Raw genomic sequence first — 13,386 nt, 5'->3', positions numbered from 1 at the left:
TTCAGAGAGAGAGAAAGGATTCTTAAGTGATAATTTTATAGCCTTGAGACAGTGCAAAAGTGTTCTTGTGTATAGGAATAGATAAATGGTTAAAGAATGTGTGCTTGCAAAGCTCTGTGAGCAAAGCAGTTCCCCACCTCTTCGCCCCCCTTTCAGATTTCAGTGAGAGAGAAGGGAGGGGGGAATGGAATAGAAACTTGTAATAAATAAAGTGAATTACACTGTCTTAAAAATAGGAAGTTTGATAAGAAAAGATACTGGGATTTTAAGGTATATTCTTGCTGTTATTTGTGTAAATATCAGTTCTGTGATTGGTTGGACGTGTGTATAATTGCTAAATGGTGTTACTGTTGTGTTTTAAGTGTGATAATGTTATGTAGAAGAAATACATTTTTGATAACTTCTATGTGAGACCTGAGTGTTCCTATTATGGAAAAATATTAGTGATACTGGCATTACCTGTGGAATCTATTATACTGCTCTAGTGTTAGTTAAAGCTTTGTTGTTTTTATTGTCCCTGATAATAGAAATTCCAGAGTGAGGTGGTAGTGATTGAATGTATTTGTATGCGGTTGAGAAGAGTTGTAGTACTTGTGTGAATTTTTATGCTATGCTGTCCTGGCCAGTTACTAACGTCCCTCTGCTTTCCCTGTCTGCTTATGTCCAGCACTGAGAGGGTTACCCAGCTCTCTCCTCAGCTCACCTGAGGGGTTCATTAGTCATTACCCCCCTATTTCAGCTAAGCTGATGCACTTCTTTACTGCCTTTCAATTGGTGTTTAATTGTTCATGACACTCAGCCTTCTCTGGTCACTAAGTTCTGTCTCAGTTCTGCCCCGCTTTCTGAGTTCTGTCTGCAGTTTGAGTTCTGTTTGAGCTGTCTCTTGTCAGCCTCTCTGTGTTGTGCCTGTTTCAGATATATCTGTATGTCCTGGTGTGAACAGTGTCATACTACTGTGTTCTGTGCAGGTTCTGTATCTGTGTGATCTCATGCTTTTGTGTCTTTGTGGGTCTGCTGTAGACCTTCTGAGCTGGCATGGTCTCCTTTCCCTGTCTACAGTCCATCTATCTGAGGAGTCAGCTACCAACCACTCCAGGACTGTGCTGAGCTTGGTCTGGTTGGTCCAGTGGATCCACAATTTCCTGAAATCCATAGCAGCATTAAACATTGTATGTGGAGGATTACATGGTTATTAATATATTTATATGAGAGAGAAGGACTTGACCGCCTGGATAGATGAGAGTTAATGACCAGTGTTCATGCTGTGTTGAATGTAAAATGTGTGCTGCAGATATTGACTGAGAATAAAATTTCTCTCCCCCTATGCATAAGACTTTAATGACCACTCATGGTAGGACGTGAATTTCATTCACATTTTTATTTTCCTATTTCTATGCCTTTGTATATGTCAGTGTCAGTTTTCACTGCAGCTGTGATATTCTATTTATAAAATCAGGAGTTCAGGGTAAGCAGTGATAAATATTGCCTCCCCAGTAAAACCTTTTCTGCCTTGCCTGCCCTGGCTTTGAGATATATATATATATATATATATATATATATATATATATATATATATATATATATATATATATATATATATATATATATTGTGGGAAGAGTGCGGGTTTGCGGTGCGTACAGCAGGCAGAGACAGAGACACGTTTAAAGTCCAAGTACAGGCGTGGCCTGTGTTTATTTTTAGTCCAATAAATCAAAGGAAATACAGCCTTGGCTTCCGGTATGAACACAACAGTCCAGCTTCCAGCATTAACTACAAACAGTCTCTCCCTGCATGTACAAGGCACTTGCTGCAGGCGCACAATACAACCGGTCTTTTACCTTTTGTAAGTATAACAGATGGCCTGCATCCAGCAGCCATCCAGCTCCCCTCTGTGTCCGTGCACCTGCTCTTTATATGCACCCTGCTGGCTCAGCCTCAGTCCCTGGGCTGATTGACCTCGCCCACACCCTGGAGTGGAGAAGGTGGAATGGATGGCCCCACTACCAACCTGACATCCATTCCAAAAAAAACAGGCCCGGATATTTTTAAAGAATTGATCTCCAGCAAGCAGTTGCTGGAGACCACATTACACTCCTGGCTTCCTACGTCCCCAACAGCGGGACGTGACCCTCCTCCAGTCCCCTTATGTATAATACCGGTACCGAGGGGCGACGTAGCGACCATCCACTACTACGCCCCTCAGTACCTCACTATATATATATATATATATATATATATATATATATATAAAAGGGAAAATAACATTTACTTTTTTTCCTCCCTCAGCCCTGGAGTACTGAACTATGGACATATTGTGCTGTCCTCATGTCGACTCAGGCTGGTTGGCAACGCCACATAGCATAATACTCAGCATGCCTTCACCCTGTTGCTTGTGTTGTGCCCTCTTGTGTTAGAAATACTAGCTGCAGCTGCACAGAAGGTCTGAGATAGGTTTCACTTTTCCTATGACCGTCTCAATCAACACTGTCATAGGTTTTGCTAAGACTTTGGTCCACAGAACATCACTTTTACCTGCAGTGCCCTCTGCTCATGCCACATAACGTGTCAACATTGTAACACCCTCAATTCCGCTGCCTTGGTACATCTAGAAAAGGAGAAAAGGAGTTATAATCACCTGATAGTTTTTTTTCTTTTCAGCTTGACACACATGACTATGCACAATGGCCCAGGAGACAGGGGTATCAGTCATGTTGATCAGTCATTAGACAACCCTGATTTTGCACTCTTTGTGGATGGATCAAGGTATGGTCAACAAGGCAGGTTCTATACAGGTTATGTTGTGCTCTCCTTATATGTTGTGGTCATGGCAGAAACACCTTCCATTTTGCATGCCAGCCCAAGAAACCAAATTGCAAGCTCTACATAGAAGCATGCAAGCAGGCTCAAGAAAACGTGACTGACGTCTACACAGACTCACGCTATGCCTACGGCATTGTTCATGACTACGGACCCATATGGAGAGTGAGGTCATTCTTGAAAGCAAATGAAAAAGCAATTAAAAACAGTAAAGATGTACAGGCACTGATGGAAGCCGTCTTGCTGCCCGCGAGAGTGGCCCGAAAACGCAACAAAAGGCCACTCTAAGGATGGCACAAAAGAGGCAACTGTAAATCACTGATCAGGCTGCAAAGACAGCCACACAGAAGCCAAGACTTGATCCTTCAAGGGTTGGTGCGGTACAGGTACCTCCTTAGACGTTACCCCCGGTGTATTATGACCTGTTGATGCAGTTACAAAAACAGTCAACCAAGGGGGGGGGGGACAATGGGAACCAGCAAGAGGGGCAGAGAGACACCTGGAGATAAATGGATAGTATCCAACAAGCTCTGTCTTTCACAGGCCCCTATCCTGTCATGTCTCTGGCCTCCCATGGAAATACACACCTGTCAAAAACAGCTATGACAGATGTGGTTGCTAGTCACTGGTATGCACCAGGATTTAGCTTCACGGCAACTAAATGCACACAGGGCTGCCTGATTTGTGCACAGAACAATGTGGGTAGGTCTGTATAGGCTCCCATTCAGTGCATCCCTAGTCCCAACTACCCATTCCAGCGTCTTCAAGTAGACTACTTCCAACTGCCAAGTGTGGGCAGTTATGAGTCTGTTCTGGTCGGTCTAGACCTGTTCTCAGGGTAGTTAGTCTGGCCTACCCGCTCACAAACGCCACCACCAAAAAATGGTATCTGAGCTGCTATACAGGTACAGTGTTGCAGAGACGACTACTGATAGTCTCCCTGATGCTGTTTAGACAGTGAAACATGCTGGAGCTTTACTAGTAGTAGTTATACAGCTAGTTTTTAGATATCAGTCTCTGTCAGTCAGAAAGTCTATATCTCTACTAAGAATATAGGATTGGACATCCTCCATAGATGACATCAGTTGCCAAACTATTATATTACATAGGAGCAGTCTTCATGCTGCCATGTTTATGGATGGTCTTTGCAGACTGGGTTTTTAGATATAGGTGTTTGTTTGTCTACATTATAATAAAGGTTTTTATTTTATTTAGATTTAATACCAAAGGGTTAACTTTGCTTATGACAATTCAAACTCAATATCTTTAACCCCTTAATGACATGGCCTATTTTGGCATTGAGGACCAAGCGATTTTTGGATTTTTTACCATCTCCATTTTTCAAAAGCCATAACTTTTTTATTTTTCCGTGGACGCGGCCGTATAAGGGCTTGTTTTTTTGCGTGGCGAGCTGTAGTTTTTATCGGTGCCACTTTTGGGTACATAGACTATATCGTAAAACTTTTATAATTTTTTTTATGATAACAGGGAGAGAAAACGCATCAATTCTGCCATAGATTTTTTTATTTTTTACAGCGTTAATCATGCAGCATAAATGACACACTAAATTTTTTCTACGGGTCGATACGGTTACAACGATACCAAAATTCTTATTTTTTTTTAGGTTTTTACACCTTTTTGAAATAAAAACCCTTTTTTTGGAAATCTTTTTTTTTCTCTATCGCTGCATTCAAAGTCCTGTAACTTTTAAATATTTCTATGTACGGAGCTCTGTGAGGACTTATTTTTTTGCGAGACGAGCTGTAGATTTTATTGGTACAATTTTGGGGAATGTACGGCTTTTTTGATCACTTGTATTGCATTTTTTTGGGAGGCAAAATGCTAAAAATTAGCATTTTGCCTCTCTTTTTTAGCGTTTTTTTTTTTACGCGTTTTGCCGTACAAAGTAAAAACCATGTTTAACTTTTTGTACACGCCGTTACGGATGCGTCAATACCAAATATGTGGGGTTTTAATTTTTGTTACCATTTTTTATGCTAATATTAGAAAAAGCACAAAAAAAGGTGTTTTTTTACATTTTTCTTTTTTTTTTACATTTTTTTTCACACTATTTGAGTCCCTCTGAGGGACTCGCAGCACTGTACCTTTGATCGCTGTGATAAGGCATGGCAGAGCTACTGCTCTGCCATGCCTTATCGCTTATACAGCGATCATAGGCATTGGCAATACAGGACGCCAGTGTCTGGCGTCCTGTTGCCATGGCGACAGGCCGGGCTCTCGTGATAACATCGCGAGAGCTGGCCGGAGACACAGAGGGAGCTGTTGCAGCGGGACGCCGGCTGTGACTGACAACTGGCTCCCGCTGCGGGATAGCACGAGGTCAGTCATGATCTCGCGCTATCCCGATAACGTAAGGGTACGTCATTTTGCGCGAAGTACCAGCGTGCCATGACGTACCCTTACGTCATAGGGCAGGAAGGGGTTAAACGCGAATTATTTCTAGGCATTCAGTATTATTATTCTGGGAGTTATAGCGTCACATAGCACACAACTAGAGATGAGCGAGTATACTCGCTAAAGCACATTACTCGAGCGAGTAGTGTCTTAGCCAAGTATCTCTCCGCTCGTCTCTAAAGATTCCGGGGCCGGCGCGGATGACAGGTGAGTTGCGGCGGGGAGCGGGGGGGGGGGGGAGAGGGAGAGAGAGATCTCCCCTCCGTTCCTCCCCGCCGCTCTCCGCCGGCCCTCGAATCTTTAGAGATGAGCGGGGAGATACTCGGCTAAGGCACTACTCGCTCGAGTAATGTGCCTTAGTGAGTATACTCGCTCATCTGTACACACAACCTGTTGCCAACAATGCTGTGCTATAGCAGACCAAATTCATTACTAACAACTAGAGATGAGCGAGTATACTCGGTAAAGGCAAATGCTTGAGCGAGCATTGCCCTTAGCGAGTACCTGCCCGCTCGAGATGAAACGTTCGGGTGCCGGCGCGGGGGAGCGGTGAGAAGCAGCAGTCAGCAGGAGGGAGCGGGGGGGGGGGGGAGAGAGGGAGGGAGAGATCTCCCCTCCGTTCCGCTCCGCTCTCCCCCGCAGCTCCCTGCCCGCCGCCGGCACCCGAACGTTTCATCTCGAACGGGCAGGTACTCGATAGAGGCAATGCTCGCTCAAGCAATTGCCTTTACCGAGTATACTCGCTCATCTCTACTAACAACCCAAGCATGCAGCGTAACTTAACTGCACAGTCATTCATTCTCTCTAGTTTTCACTTTACCTTTCTCTACTGCTGCAGATTAGCCACACCCATCTGGGTTAGCCACGCCCTCATAAGGCGTGAAACTCAGCCAAATATCACGCTTGTGTACGTGCGATCCTATAAAAAAAAAAAAAAAACGCCTCGTATCACTTTGGGGAGGTTGTGATCCTTCAGCGCAGTTTTCAGCCATGTTGGAGGATTGGCGTTTCCCATTGTTTTTAATGGGTAACCTTGCATCGCGCTCGCATGCACATTGAAGCTTTCAGGGGAAATGCCCAAAGAAACGACATGCTGTGATTTTTTTTTCTAGCACAGTGATGCAAGAAAAAAAACACTCATGTGTATGACCTCATTCAAAAGAATCAGGTTCATATTTGTGCACGATTTTTGCGGCCCAGGTTGGCGCCTCTGTACAGTCTTACAAGAGAGTTACAGGAGGGTAATATTACATTTGGATTTTTTTTATCTTAATTAAACTTTCTAAAATCTTACTGGCTTTTGCAGCTGCTGCTTGACATTGAGCGCTCCTGCTTATCTTACTTGTACCCTGCATACCAAAGTCCTCTTAATCTGTTATCCCTCGTTGTATTCCATCCAGAGCCGGCCTGTTGGATGGTGCTCTATGTAAACTAAGGCTGCTTTCACATCTGCGATGGGGGTTCAGTTTTCTTGCTCCATTCGGGGAGCAGGAAGGGGAATCCCCTGACCGAACAGATCCAACTTATGATGGAAGCGAACAGCGCTGAATGGACCCATTGACTATAATGGGGTCTATTTCGGTTTCTGCTCTGCTGCCCGTCATTTTACCGGAAGAAAAAGCGCTATTTGTTCCAGTATTTTGTGCCGAAAGGTTCCAACACAGATGTGAAGGCAGCCTAAGGAGTAGTCTGCCCTCAGGTACAAATTTAGGATAGGGGGACTAGCTATAGATGCCCTTTCAATAGGGGCAAATGATACCATTGTCCAGAAGCGACAAGTAATGGATCCCCCAAGGCCAACCTAGATTTAGCTGGTGTAGCAGAGCTGAGTTTTTGTTACCTGGTACAAGTCATGGTGACATCTTGAGTTTTCCACAGAAGTGCAGATAATTCCACTGCCCTGTCTCATCCCATTATCTCATCACAAGGCAGTAAGAACAATGAAATGACATTCAGATCTGAAATATAGTAATAAACCTCATAACCCATGCTGTTATTATATATATATATACCACCTTTCAGTGTCAGATGAGCCACTGTAGCTTGGAGTCTTAAACATGCCAGTAATGTTATCTGCAGCCTTTCATAGAATCCTCTGAATGTTCCCCAAGCACCTTTCTATTATCCCATAAATACAGAGGTAAGTGGCTCCCTCTGGTGGTCAGAAGTACAAAGACAAGTGTATTTTTAGGTTAAAATGTACCAATTTATTTTACATGTTATGGCTTGCAATTGACTTTGTATCCTGGTCTAATCATTGGGCTTTCATATACACTGTATGGGGCCACTTTACTAGAGACCCCCAGCTAGTAGCGCATTTCACCCCTTTGGCCTTCAGAACCGCATCAATTCATTATCGCATCCACCCACAAGTGTTCAAATTGTCCGCATGGGCCAATATTCTTTCAGAACAGGAAGATCCTTGTAGTTGTGACATTAGATGGAGGTCTGACATGTTCTGATCACCTGACAGGAAGGGGTCATTCATTCTTGCTGCTTGCGCCAAATTCTGACTCCTATCAGCACGGAGCAACAGAAATCCAGATCCATGTGACCAGGTGATGGTTTTCTGCTGCTCAGTGATTTAATTTTTGTGCTCTTTTACCCGCTGGGGTCTCGACTTCCTGTTTTCCATAGACAGCAATGGCGCTGGAATTGGTGGCCATTCCGAGTATACTGGTGAAGTACATTGTACCGCTAGGCTGCCGGTACAACGAGACGGAGGTCGGTGAGTGGAAGGTCTTCCCCACCATCTGTGTTAGAGGGCTTTTAACTGATTCCCCTACATAATAGTGCCGCCCGGGGAGCATCTTGTAGTATATATTTATTCCAACTAAGGGAGATTAATAAGGGTTGTCAAAGGTAAAATCTGTATTTTTAAACCGGGTCATCCATGGAAAAAGATACCAAATGAGCTTATACTCACCTCTCCTGGCTCCCCGCATGTGCCCCGCTGACACCTACAGGTCTGCACTCTGACACATTGTATTTAGAGGCTGCAGCAGCTCATGTACAGGACATTACAGGCTGCTGCAGCAATGGCAGAGCTCCGTACTCGGGCCCCGAGCTGCTGGTGCAGGCTGTGCGGGGTGCCGGGAGAGGGCAGAGCTCCGTACTCGGGCCCCAAGCTGCTGGTGCAGGCTGTGCGGGGTGCTGGGAGAGGGCAGAGCTCCGTACTCGGGCCCCAAGCTGCTGGTGCAGGCTGTGCGGGGTGCTGGGAGAGGGCAGAGCTCCGTACTCGGGCCCCAAGCTGCTGGTGCAGGCTGTGCGGGGTGCTGGGAGAGGGCAGAGCTCCGTACTCGGGCCCCAAGCTGCTGGTGCAGGCTCTGCGGGGTGCCGGGAGACAACTGGGTGAGCTCGTTTGTTATTTTTTTACATAAGGAACCTGTTTTTAGAAAAATACTTTATCTCACACTATCCTTTTAGTAACCCCCATACACCAGGTTTCTGGTGACAGCCGACACCTGGACGCAGCAGAGTTCCCATTGAACATGGCTGTTAACCATTTAAATGCCGCTGTCAGTCCTGAGAGTGGCATTTAAATGACCTGATTAGCATCTAGAAGTCCCAAACAGCTCCCACGATAAGATTGTGGGATCCCTTTCAGGTCTCGTGGCACACAGACAGCTTGTGAAGGCCCCCAAGACAGCCAAAAGTCACTATAATGCAATACTGGAGTATAAACAATCAAACCCTTGCAAGTTCAAATCCCCTATGGAGACTAAAAATAATAATAGCTTTTAAAAAGTGAAAAAAAAAGTTTAACAATTACAAAATAAGTAATAAATATTAAAAGCTTTTTTAACACCATTTCCATATTTATAATAAACAAAAATTGAAACCCAAAAAAGATGGAACATATTTAGTATTGCTGCATCTGTCAAAGTCTGATGACCAATTATTTATAAAACTGATCCATAAACTCTATGTTCTCCAAAATGGTACAAACAGAAACTACAGGACGGCCCTCAAAAAAATGAGCCATCGCACAGGAACGATCAAAAAGGTATTACTGTCAGAAGATGGGGGCAGAAAATATAAATCGTTTTTTTCCCAAAGATCTTTTATTTTTTTTAAAGTGACAGTCTGTTAGGCTGAAGGGAGACAATCTCCATCTAGTTCAGCCTGTTTCCACCCCCCTTGTTGATCCAGAGGAAGGTAAAAAAAACTACAAGAGGCAGAAGCCAATTAGCCCATTCGAGGAAAAATTCCTTCCTGACTCCATAATGGCAGCCAGAATCATCCCTGGATCAACCTCTGATAGTTCCTACCTGATTCCAAGACCCGGATCAACAATACAGAAAAAAACTAAATAAATGTGGTACCGTCTTTATCATACGGACCCATAGAAGAAAGTTATCATTTCATTTTTTGCAGTGTGTATGCCATAAAGACAGCACCCCACCGCCTCCACCGCCCAAGATGGCAAACTTGCATTTTTTTTCCATTTCACTGCATTTAAAAATTATTAAAGGTTTTTCAGTGCATTATTCGCTACATTGCATAGTACCAGTGAAAAATACAACTCGTCCCGCAAAAAACAAACCCTCTGACGGAAAAATAAAATATTTATGATTTGTTTTATAGTGGGGATGAGAAACTTCAGATAAAAAAAAGGGCTGTGGGGGCGTGGCCTAACCACCATAGCGGGAAGACGCACAACAGAAGAGCTTGTGGAGAAACCAACAAAATTGCGTTGAAAAACACTCTCTCCACCTTCCCAAAGCTCCCTAAACCACCAACTGACCTCCTGGAGACATAGTGAGCGGCTGGAGACCCTGCGGCTACGTGAGGCGAGCCAGGAAGCGCCGTAGCAAGTGAGGCCTGACAGACCTCCTGGAACCAGGGGCTAAAGTTCCGGCCACCTTATAGCGGCGAGTGAGCGCAACTTTCCAAAACGACCGGAGCGCACCGCTCGACCGGGACTTCCTCCACTCCATCCCCGGCATCAGCGGAGCATTAAAAAGGTAAGGGGAGCATCAGAAACAGCCCCTGAAGCGGCCTGAGCTCACCGTTCGATCGGGACACCCCCCCCCCGCCCCATCCCCTGCAACTGCGGAACATCAGAAGGGTAAGGGGAGCATTGGAAACAGCCCCTGAAGCCCAGCGGCGGGCGCGGGAGCTGGATAGCAAGCCCGATATTATAAAAGTGCTAGACACTTACCGGAGCCCGCAGGCAGCAGTGCCTAGGAGAGGCAGGAGTCCCGGTCCCCAAAGAAACAGCGCAGGTCTCCCATTACTCAGCTCAGGAGGCGAGTGCATTCCCCTGGTAGAGACTGTACACAGCCTTAAACAGCAGGTGGACCTCTCAGGGACAGGACAAGCATTCATCCTGTGAACAACCCCAGGGAGCCTATTATACAGTCCCCACTGTGAACTGTCTCTGCTTGCTGTGTTCAACACAGACCCTTCCATCAAGTGGTGGTCCCACAACCCCCATCTTCACCCCCACAACCTACTTTACTCCCCCCCCCCAAAAGAAAAGAGAAGAGGAAGAAAAAGAAAAAGAAAAAATAAATAAATAAATAATAATTAAAAAAAAAAAAAATTCTTATAAATAAATAATTAAAAAAAAAAAAAGGCTTTGAGCACAGTGTTGGGCGTTTGGTTAAGCTAAACACTCCGAAGAGAACACACCGTTCCCACAGAGCGCTACCTACAGCAGAGGAGAGGACCCGCGCCACAGCGTGATATTAGCTGAGCCCTCCGGCGAAACATCCCAGTCCGAGACCTGGTAGGTTATAGGACCGGAGGTCCTATTTTGGATTCATACAGCCAAAGTTGGGAGTGCCGAGCGGCGCGGTGGGCAGAGCGGAGGTAGCAAGGTACTGCGCGCCTACACATTTTTCCTCAACTCCCCCCCTCCCCCAGCTGCGGGACCCACAGCAGCAACCTCTCTCTAGCTGAGGTCCTAAGTGCATTAAGTCTGACCGATACCATCTGTCGGCAACAGACACCAGAGAGAATAGCCCAGCGGCTCCCGGGCGATAGCAGCTCAAAGACTGAGACTTCTTCATAACAGAACTCGCAGCCCTTACCAGCCCTCACCAGGGATAGAAAGTCATTACCTCCCCAGGTTTTAGTAAGCAGCAAGCAGTGAACTGTGCCCAGATTCACAACAACACCCATAGCTTGGTACCAGCACCATCACTGTGCAGAAGAAAACACCAACTTGAGACACAAGAAGCTTTACTTGCTGACCGCGGGGCAAGCCTGGGAGTCTTCTATTCCTGAAAGCGACCGTCCTCCACCCCACTCCACCCTTCACTCAACCTGCACTTCTGGACATTCCAAATTACTCTGACCCCACCCCCTCCACAACAGTTATTCAACAAAAGGGACTCGGGCTGCTGAAATGCCCTAATCCTTAAGCAGAACTTGTGCCCTACGCAGCAAGCGACTTCATATAAACAACGACACAATGGTTAAGACCGGCAAGGAAAGAACCAGCCAAACCCCTGGCCACCCTTCTACATCCAAAAATCAGGCGGATTTACAGCGATACTTAAAAAAGAGAAGTGCCCACTCTCCTGCAGGAACAGCCAAAAAGACTCTAACTTACTCTAATGAAGGCGACAACCCTACAGAATCTGAAGCTGAGAGTGATAATGAAACAGAACAGAGTACCTCACTGAAAGCCAATATATCAAAAGAATTTCTGAAAAGTGCTCTTGCACAAGCGATCCAACCAGTCCTCTCAGAACTCAACGTTATTAAAACCGAAATCCTGCATATCGGTAATAGAGTGGAGGAACTTGAAAATTCATATACGGATGTTATCACCAAAACAAACAACCTTACAGACCATATGGCACAACAGAGGGACCAAATTGATAGAGCCCTAGTGCTAATAGAAGACCAGGAAAATAGGAGTCGGAGACGCAATATTAGAATAAAAGGCTTGCCGGAGACTCACGCACCAGACGAACTCAGAAACATAGCTCTGGCCATCTTCTCAGACCTGCTGGGAAAAGAGAGAGCAAATGCAATTACAATGGAAAGAATCCACAGAGCAGTACGCCCTAAACCAAAACAGGGGGAACCACCACGCGACATAATCTGCGGCCTCCTTTCCTTCAACGACACCCACGCAATCTTATTTGCCTCGAGGGAAAGGGGACAGTCTACCTATCAAGATACTCCGATCCAACTCTACCAGGACATAGCCCCGTCTACTTTAGCAAAAAGAAGACAAATGAGACCCCTGCTAGAGGCCCTCAGATCCAAAAACTTACAATATTCCTGGCTGTTCCCCTTCGGCCTCCTGATACATAAAGATGGAAAAAGTATTATTATCAACACCCCGGCTGACCTAGACAGAGCATGGCCTATTCTGGACATTCCACCAATCCAAATCCCATCCTGGATGCCACTAGGGAAAAAAGAAATACTACCTAAGGCGGCTGCCCTCATTCCATGGAACAAGGCCACCCGATCCAAATCCCCTAAAAATAGAAGATCATACAAGAGATTGGACCTTCCACAAAACCAACCAGAATCCCAGGCAACTCCTTCTGAACCAAATTGAACTGCCACCCTAGCCCGATGGTGGCGCCCCTGATCAAGGTCCACATTTGGTCAGGGTTGGCCGACGTCCGGACGTGCTACCAACACCAGGACAGTTAAGAGACAAACTCTTTGAGTGCAACGTTTCTTTCTTTCTTTCTCTTGTTTTAGTTCTCTTGTAGCACTAGGACCCTGGTACGGAGTTGATCCAGTGGCGACGCGGACGTCAAGATGGACCCTATAAAGCCCTGTCTTCAGTCAGTGGGACGCGGAGAACTCTTTACCAATCGCCCTCTGATAGGACAATTACACCATTACTATAAGTATCCATTTATCTGTATATACATAATTGTCTATCTAGCCTGATGGGTTCGAGATCCTCCTGTTCTCACTTTTATATGGCGGGTCGCGGGAGCCTGACCTTTTTCGTCTCCCTCCCTGCCCGCGGGTCTCCTTCCGGGGCTCGTACCGTCCACCGGACCCCATAGGGCTCGGTGGCGGGGTGTGCCCCCTGGGGGGGAGCCGTGGGAGTGATGGGGCGATGAGGTGGGCTCTATGTTGGAAACCATTTGAATGTTGGGTGTGGCCCCCATGCCTGTTTATCACTAATCGCTCTTGGAGCTCATGCTAGATGAAGGGATGGGGAG

The sequence above is a fragment of the Eleutherodactylus coqui genome, chromosome 2 (assembly GCF_035609145.1).
Source record: "Eleutherodactylus coqui strain aEleCoq1 chromosome 2, aEleCoq1.hap1, whole genome shotgun sequence".
Classification (NCBI taxonomy): Eukaryota; Metazoa; Chordata; class Amphibia; order Anura; family Eleutherodactylidae; genus Eleutherodactylus; species Eleutherodactylus coqui.
The sequence above is the reverse complement of the archived record's forward strand: the minus strand, read 5'-3'. Positions refer to the sequence as shown.